The sequence below is a fragment of the Palaemon carinicauda genome, chromosome 1 (assembly GCF_036898095.1).
Source record: "Palaemon carinicauda isolate YSFRI2023 chromosome 1, ASM3689809v2, whole genome shotgun sequence".
NCBI classification, from domain to species: domain Eukaryota; kingdom Metazoa; phylum Arthropoda; class Malacostraca; order Decapoda; family Palaemonidae; genus Palaemon; species Palaemon carinicauda.
In genome coordinates, this window is record NC_090725.1 from 158,423,858 (window position 1) to 158,432,414 (window position 8,557).

Below are 8,557 nucleotides of genomic sequence, written 5' to 3' on the forward strand. Positions count from 1 at the left end.
TGATATATGTTAAATATTTTAATTTCTTACATTATCAGCATCTATTAACATTACACTGGAAGTTGAATGAAAGAGGTATCATGCATATTAAGCACGATATGCAAACCTTTGCAGGGGTACTTAAAACCAAAATCCTGTTTCAGTGCACATATCGCAAACGTCCACTATAAAATGCACTTTTCTTGACAGATCTCAATTGAAACTGATACAATACTGGGAATGGAATTAAACAGGCGACTGTAACACGAGAAGTATAACATCTTTTCCTTTTAGGTAATAGGATGAAGTTATAGTGCAAAATCATGAACATTTTTTGTGGTTAAATCAATTTCAAAACATACCTGATGCATGCTTTTCATTTCATTTTCAGATGTAAATTATGGAGCAAACTTCACCAAAAAGACTATGACCAGATCTGGATAAAAAGTTGGAAAAGGATGCTTGTGTCATGGCTATTCTGCCAATCCTGGAAAGCTAGAGAAGTTCACTATTGAACCCTGGAACACGTTCTGCACTGTAGCATTACGGCAAAATGGCAGTATACATGAACTTAAAAGACTGTATTGATGGAAATCTGGACTTGTCCAAAACTGTGTCATATATACAAATAAATAAATATATATAGATATATATATATACATATATATATATATATATATATATATGTATATATATATATATATATATATATATATATATATATATATATATATTGTATATATATATATATATATATATATATATATATATATATATATATATATATATATATATATATATATATATATATATTGTGTATATATATATATATATATATATATATATATATATATATATATATATATATATATATATATATATATATATATATATATATATATATATATATATATATATATATATATATATATATATATATATATATATATATATATTGTATATATATAATATATATATATATATATATATATATATATATATATATATATATATATATATATATATATATATATATATATATATATATATATCACAACTGTTATGCATTGTACAATTTTGCTAATAGTGTACAGATGGCATAACGGAAAGAGCGTGATGAAGAAAACATTTCATCCACGACAGGAGCTGAACCTTCAGTAGAACTGAAGCTAACAAGGTCCAGCTTATCCAAAAATAATTTACAAAAATGTCCAATTTACCAAAAAGATACACGAGTGCCTAACATCAGGCATCAGCTAAGAGCCTGTTCATCAACTTGCAATGCTGTTTGCTGGGGAAATACTACAAGTACTCAGTGATGCATAAATTTGTAACCACCAAAGTCCTCCTACAACTTTCAGCTAGAACCAGAGTAGAACGAGATGCCATAGTAACTGATATCCTAATACACAGATCATGTTGTAGTTCTTATACACATAGCAGAAACCTGAAATATCTGGAGCAGATTAGATTCCCAGGCAATGTATATGATAAAGCATTCAAATGCCTATCATCTGAAATAAAAAACAGGATAATCAATGGCTACGAAGTGTGTAGAATGTTAACAGGTACGGAAGAGCTTCATTTAAATCCTTCTTGACCTTGGACATGAAAATCCTGACAACAGGTCAGAAAAGCTGAAGAAATGGATATGCAAAGCTTTTGGCTCTAACATATTATTTTGGCACCCTCATCAACGAATAGAATCCGAGAAGATTTCTCAAACATGACTCCCAAGGGCAGTGGTCCTCAACCTGTAGCTCACGAGTGGGCGCAAGGATCAATTACAAAACACGGCCCCTGCAAGGGTCTACCACAAAACTGTGAAATATTCATAATTTTAACATTTCTATACATGCATATATATTATTATTATTATTACTAGCCAAGCTTCAACCCTAGTTGGAAAAGCAAGATGCTATAAGCCCAAGGGCTCCAATAGGGAAAAATAGCCCAGTGAGGAAAGGAAATAAGGAAATAAATGAGAATAAATTAACAATAAATCATTCTAAAAACAGTGACGTCAAAACTGATAAGTCCTATATAAACTATTAACGTCAAAACCAGATGTGTCATATAAACTATAAAAAGACTCATGTCAGCCTGGTCAATATAAAAACATTTGCTCCAACTTTGAACTCTAGAAGTTCTACTGATTCAACTACCCAATTAGGAAAATCATTCCACAACTTGGTAACAGCTGGAATAAAACTTCTAGAATATTGTGCAATATTGAACCTCATAATGGAAAAGGGCTGGCTATTAGAATTAACTGCCTGCCTAGTATTACGAACAGGATAGAATTGTCCAGGGGATCTGAATGTAATGGATGGTCAGAGTTATGAAAAATCTTATGCAACATGCATAATGAACTACAGTGAACCCTCGCTACTTCGCGGTTCGACAATCGCGGATTCACCACTTCGCGGGGTTTTTCCATAACCCATATATATATACATATCGCGAATTTTCCGGAAAATTCGAAAATACCGCGAAATCTGAAGACAACCAAATACGATATTTTGTTACCTGTAATTCCATTAATACTGTAATTAGTAATATCTGCTCTTACTGATTGTTCATTGCATTACATATGATATATAATTCAGCACAGAAAGAAATAAAACACGAAAAGAGAATGTGATCATACGATAATGTACTGTATACAGTACGTAGTAAAATTAAATCGAACATGAAAAGCAAATCAGATGCAGTCATACAATACGTATTAGAATGGTGTACAGTAAGGCTGCTGTTGACTACTACTGTACGTACAGTACTACAAATGTAATGGATGTGCTTCTTTTCCATGAATCTTTTGTATGTATACGTACGTAGTACTGCATCCAATAATATTCTTTGTTGCAAAAATCACATTTCGAATAAGCGTACGAGAGAGAGAGATAGAGAGAGAGAGAGAGACACACACATCCTACAACAAAAGCGTAAAATAGCGTACGTAAAGCTGTATTATTATTATTGTTATTATTATTATTATTGTTGTTGTTGTTAATAAAATTATTATTGTTATTATTATTATCATTATTATTATTATTACAGTACTGTACTGTATTATTATCATTATTTATTATTATTACGGTATTACTTAATCTACGTACGTTCGGTATGCGCGGGGCATCTTCTATGAGTTGGTAACCTACGCATCATAGTACTGTAAGACGGGTTGTGATTGGTTCAAGCGCTGATAGATGACGAATCAGAACTTAAGTTTTGTTATCTAGCCTGTGATTGGTGTTTTGCCATCATCTCCTACCCGCAGCATCTAGGTTCTCGCGGGGCTGTATCGTCCACTCTCAGTTACCGCGTATCGCTGAGTAGACGTTCTTAAGTTTGTGAATCTGTGCTGTGCGACTTTTTTAAGTTGAACTTTTTGTTACTGTAAATCCTACTGTAATGGCTCCCAAGCGTTCTGCTTCTCTTAAGGCTGGTAGTGAGCCTAAACGCCACCGAAGGATGATGACGATAGCTGAGAAGGTTACGCTTCTCGACATGTTAAAAGATGGTAGAAGTTACGCGTCCACTGGCCGCCATTTTGGCATCAACGAATCTACTGTTCGCTATATCAAGAAGGACGAGGCGAACATTAGAAAGACGGCTGCAATCACCTTTAGCAGATCAGCGAAGCGAGTCGTTACAACGCGTAATAAAACGATCGTACGCATGGAAGGTGCTTTAGCTGTGTGGATTGCCGACTGCCGGAAGAAGAACATAGCGTTGGATACGAACACCATCCAAACAAAGGCTTTGAGCTTATATGAGAATTTTGCTGCAAAAGAACCTAAAGACGACGACGGCAACCATGCTGAAGATGATGATGATGCAGATGATCCTCAACCACATCCACTGATTCCCAGCCTCAGAAACGTTTTTCCGCCAGCAAAGGATGGTTCGCGAAGTTTCAGAAACGCTTCGCCCTGAAAAGCGTTTCCCTGCATGGGGAGTCTGCTTCCGCTGACACTGCCGCTGCTGAAACTTGCGTGAACCAGACGTTCAAGAATATTATCGCCGAAGGTGGATACAAGCCGGAACAAGTCTTTACAGTAATATGGATGAGACCGGCTTGTTTTGGAAGAGAATGCCGTCGCGAACTTTCCTGTTCAAAGAGGAAGCCAAAGCCTCTGGCTTTAAAGCATTCAAGGATAGCGTTACCCTCGTGATGTGTGGCAATGCTGCTGGATTTTTGCTAAAGCCGGGGCTTATTTATAAGTCGAAAAATCCTCGCGCTTTGAAAAATGAAAATAAGAATCTCCTTCCCGTGTACTGGATGCATAATCAAAAAGCATGGATTACGAAGATGCTAACCTCCAACTGGTTCCATCAGTGTTTTATCCCGCAAGTCAGCAAATATCTCTTAGAGAAGGGCTTGCCATTCAAGATCCTTCTCCTTATGGATAACGCTGGTGGACACACAACTGACCTGTCGCATGAGGGCATTCAGGTTGAGTTCCTGCCACCCAACACCACGTCATTAATTCAACCGATGGACCAGGGGGTTATCAGGGCGTTCAAGGCCCTCTACACGAAGAACACCTTGGCGGACCTCGTTGCGTGTGTGGATGCTGCCCAAGATGATGAGGATGAAGATTTGAACTTGAAGGCGTACTGGCGGCAGTACACCATAGCCACGTGCCTGCAGAATATTCAGAAGGCACTTCAAGAGATGAAACCTGCAACCGAGCTGGAAGAAGTTGTGGCCCGATATTGTTTACGACGACAAGGGATTTACTCCGTCGGAAATCCAACACTCTGCAATACGCAAATCTGTGCAGTTGGCTGCCATAATTGGAGGTGACGGGTTTGGCGACATGACGACTGAAGACGTCGACGAGTTGTTGGACTGCCATTCCCAGCCCCTAACTGACGCAGACCTCGAAGACCTGACGAAATCGGCAAGCGAAGAAGAGAGTGAAACCCAGGAAGAGACCCAAGAAAATGTCGAAGAAACGGGCTTAACATTAGAACGGCTTGCCAAGGCCTGCAACCATGCGAAGGAGTTGAAAGAAATGTTGCAAGAGTGGGACGAGGATATGGTTCGCTCGATGCAATTCTGCAACAAGATCGATGAAGACATGACTCCCTACAAAATGCTCTTGGATCGAAAAAAGAAGCAGCGGCAACAACTTCCGATCACAATGTTCTTCCAGCCTCGCAAAAAAGAGCCAGTTCCTCCTGCTAGTACGCCTTCGGAAGAAATTGAAGAAGTTTCCCAGGAAGAAGTTGAAGAGGTGTCCCAGGAAAAGACACCTCCGTCTGAAGAGACGTAAAATACTACCTGGCTGCACAGTAGAACACATCATCAGCTTCATCATCATCATTTCTACTGTGCAGCAAATTCATCGCCATCATCATTCAAGTTTTTCTTCAACTTCTTTCGTGGTGAGTACAGTAACAATCTTTATTTTTTACTTTAATATTCTTACTGTACATTCTAAAACTGTATTTGTGCCTGTTTTATAGTTTAGTACTGTACGTACTGTATGCATTAAGTTAAAGGGAAGGTTTTAAAAGTCTATATGTTGTAACCTATCATATTTTTTTTGTTTAAAATTTACATTTACGTACGTAAAACAATCTCTCTCGCTCTCTCTCTCTCTCTCTCTCTCTCTCTCTCTCTCTCTCTCTCTCTCTCTCTCTCTCTCTCTCTCTCTCTCGTAAATTGATTTTTTATGTTTAAAATTTACATTTACTGTACGTACGTAAAACAATCTCTCTCTCTCTCTCTCTCTCTCTCTCTCTCTCTCTCTCTCTCTCTCGTAAATTGTTTTCCTGCTTTGCTACGTACAATACTGTATGTGCTGTACAGTACTGTATGATTTTATATAGATACGGTAAATTATATTTGTAAGGTAACATATTTTGTAAATGCTTTTACTGTAAATACTGTATGTACTGTATCATTATTTATCACTATCATCATGCGCGTTAAATGCCTTGTTTGTTCTGAGCGTGGTTGTTTACTGAGCGTACAATACTTTATGACGCCGTCGTTTCAGGCGGCGTCATAAAAAATAACATTTCATTTGGAAGTCCTAAGAAAAATACGTAAACTAAAACATTGGTAATAAAAAAATCAACATACAGTACTGTATAATCAATATAATCGATGCAAAAACTAACCTATACATATATGTGTACACTAAATGAGTTTGTTTCTTCATTATGATCAGAGATGAACGTAAACAAAACATTGGTTGCCATTTTTTACCGTGCTTTTTAGGTGTTTAGGAAACGCATGATATAAAATCGCCTTTAATATTTGTGCCTGTTTTAGTTTAGGGTGCTGTAGTACAGTACATGCATTAAGTGTTCTGTACATTAAAGGGTGGTTTGTTAACAGTACTACGTACAAGGGAAGGCTTTAAAAGTCCGAATATACATGTTAAATAAATAGGTAAATATGATGTCACTACTTTGCGGATTTTCACCTATCGCGCCCGCGTCTGGAACCTATCTACCGCGATAAACGAGGGTTCACTGTAATTGAACGACAGTGCAAAAGATTAATATCTAAATCAGGAATAAGAAATTTAATAGACCGTAAGTTTCTGTCCAACAAATTAAGATGAGAATCAACAGCTGAACACCAGAAAGGAGAACAATACTCAAAACAAAGGTAGAATGAAAGAATCAAAACACTTCAGAATAGATTGATCACTGAAAATCTTGTAAGACTTTCTCAATAAGCTAATTTTTTGTGCAATTGGAGAAGACACAGACCTAATGTGTTTCTCAAAAGTGATCTCAGTATTATCAATACTGAGATCCGGATGTTGAGGAGCCACCGTCCTTGACCTACTGTACTTACAATCATACTTTGAGTTTTATTAGGATTCAACTTCATACCCCATAATTTGCACCATGCACTAATTTTAGCTAAATCTCTATTAAGGGATTCACCAACCCCAGATCTACATTCGGGGATGGAATTGATGCAAAAAGAGTGGCATCATCTGCATATGCAACAAGCTTGTTTTCTAGGCCAAACCACATGTCATGTGTATATAGTATGAAAAGTAATGGGCCAAGAACACTACCCTGTGGAACACCGGATATCACATTCCTATACTCACTATGGTGCCCATGAACAACTCTTTGAGATCTATTACTTAAAAAATTCAATAATAATGCTAAGAAATGACCCACCCACTCCCAACTGATTGAGTTTGAAAACAAGGGCCTCATGATTAACACAGTCAAAGGCAGCACTAAAATCAAGGCCAATCATACGAACTTCCTGACCGCAATCAAGGGATTTCTGTACAGCATTGGAGATTGTAAGAAGGGCATCACATGCTCCAAGGCCTTTACAAAAACCAAATTGCAAACTAGGGAATGGATGATTACCTTCAGCAAACCTATTAAGACGTTTTGCCAGAAGACGTTCAAAAACTTTAGATAATATGGGAGTTATGGAAATTGAGCGGTAATCAGTGGGACTTGAGCTACCACAAACACATTTACATAGAGGAGTAACATTACCAATTCTCCAACCAGTGCTAAAAGTTCCTCTTCTTGCTAACTTGCGCAAAATAACAGATAACTTTGGAGCTAAGAAATCTGCTGTCTTTATAAAAAAAACAAAAGAAAAATGCCATTTGGGTCTACACTTCCATAAGCATCAAGGTCCATCAACAGAGCTTTAATCTCACGAGATCGAAAAGCTAAAACTAGTTAGTTTATCCTAAGGAAAACAGGAATGAGGAAGTTCAAGTTTTTCATTACTCTGTTTACTATTAAAAACATCAGCCAACAGGGTTGCCTTTTTCTTTGGACAGTGAGTGACTGGGCCATCTGGTTTAAGTAAAGGAGGAACTGTTGCATCTACACCTAAGAGTGCAGATTTAAGGGTAGACCACCATTTATATTCCTGAGTTGCACCAGAAAGGGTTTCTTTTATGGTTAAATTGTACTCCTTTTCAGTTGAGGCATAAACTCTCGGAGCAAAAGCTCGAAGCTGAGTATAGTTGTTCCAGGTCAAATCTGATCTGTTACCCTTCCAAAGATGATAGGCCTCCAGCTTCTCCAAATAAGCACGTCTACAATCATCATTGAACCACGGTTTGTCCTTCACTCGGTACCTTAGCACATAAGAAGGGATACGCCTATTAATTATGTTGACTAGATTCTCATTCAAAGGGACAACAGGATCTACACTACTATATAATAGTGACCAATTCAAGCACAAAAGATCATGTAAAATTCCATTCCAGTCTGCTTGGGATTTCATATAAATTTTACAAGAGTATGATATATCAGGGACAGGCTGCTCAGTCCTCACTACTAATGAAATCAAGGCATGATCAGATGTCCCGACTGGAGAACCAACCTTACTAGTTATAATGAAAGGGGAGTCAGTGTATACGAGGTCCAAGCAATTAGCAGACATGTGAGTAGCTTCATTTATGATTTGCTCACAGCCTGATTCAGAGGCAAAGTCTAAAGCTCTTAAGCCATGGCGATCGGTAGGAGAGAGAGAACTTAACCCCTCCCTATGGTGAGCATTAAAATCACCAACAAAGACAAAAGAAGCCTTTCTATCATCATCTTGTATCTTAGC

General features: G+C 37.4%; 1 protein-coding gene across 1 annotated transcript in view; it reads right to left on the bottom strand.

Moving 5' to 3' along the window:
* The window catches only part of LOC137652682 (ubiquitin carboxyl-terminal hydrolase 19-like), a 328,815-nt gene that overhangs the window by 91,446 nt on the left and 228,812 nt on the right, over positions 1-8,557 (bottom strand). The window lies entirely within an intron of this gene.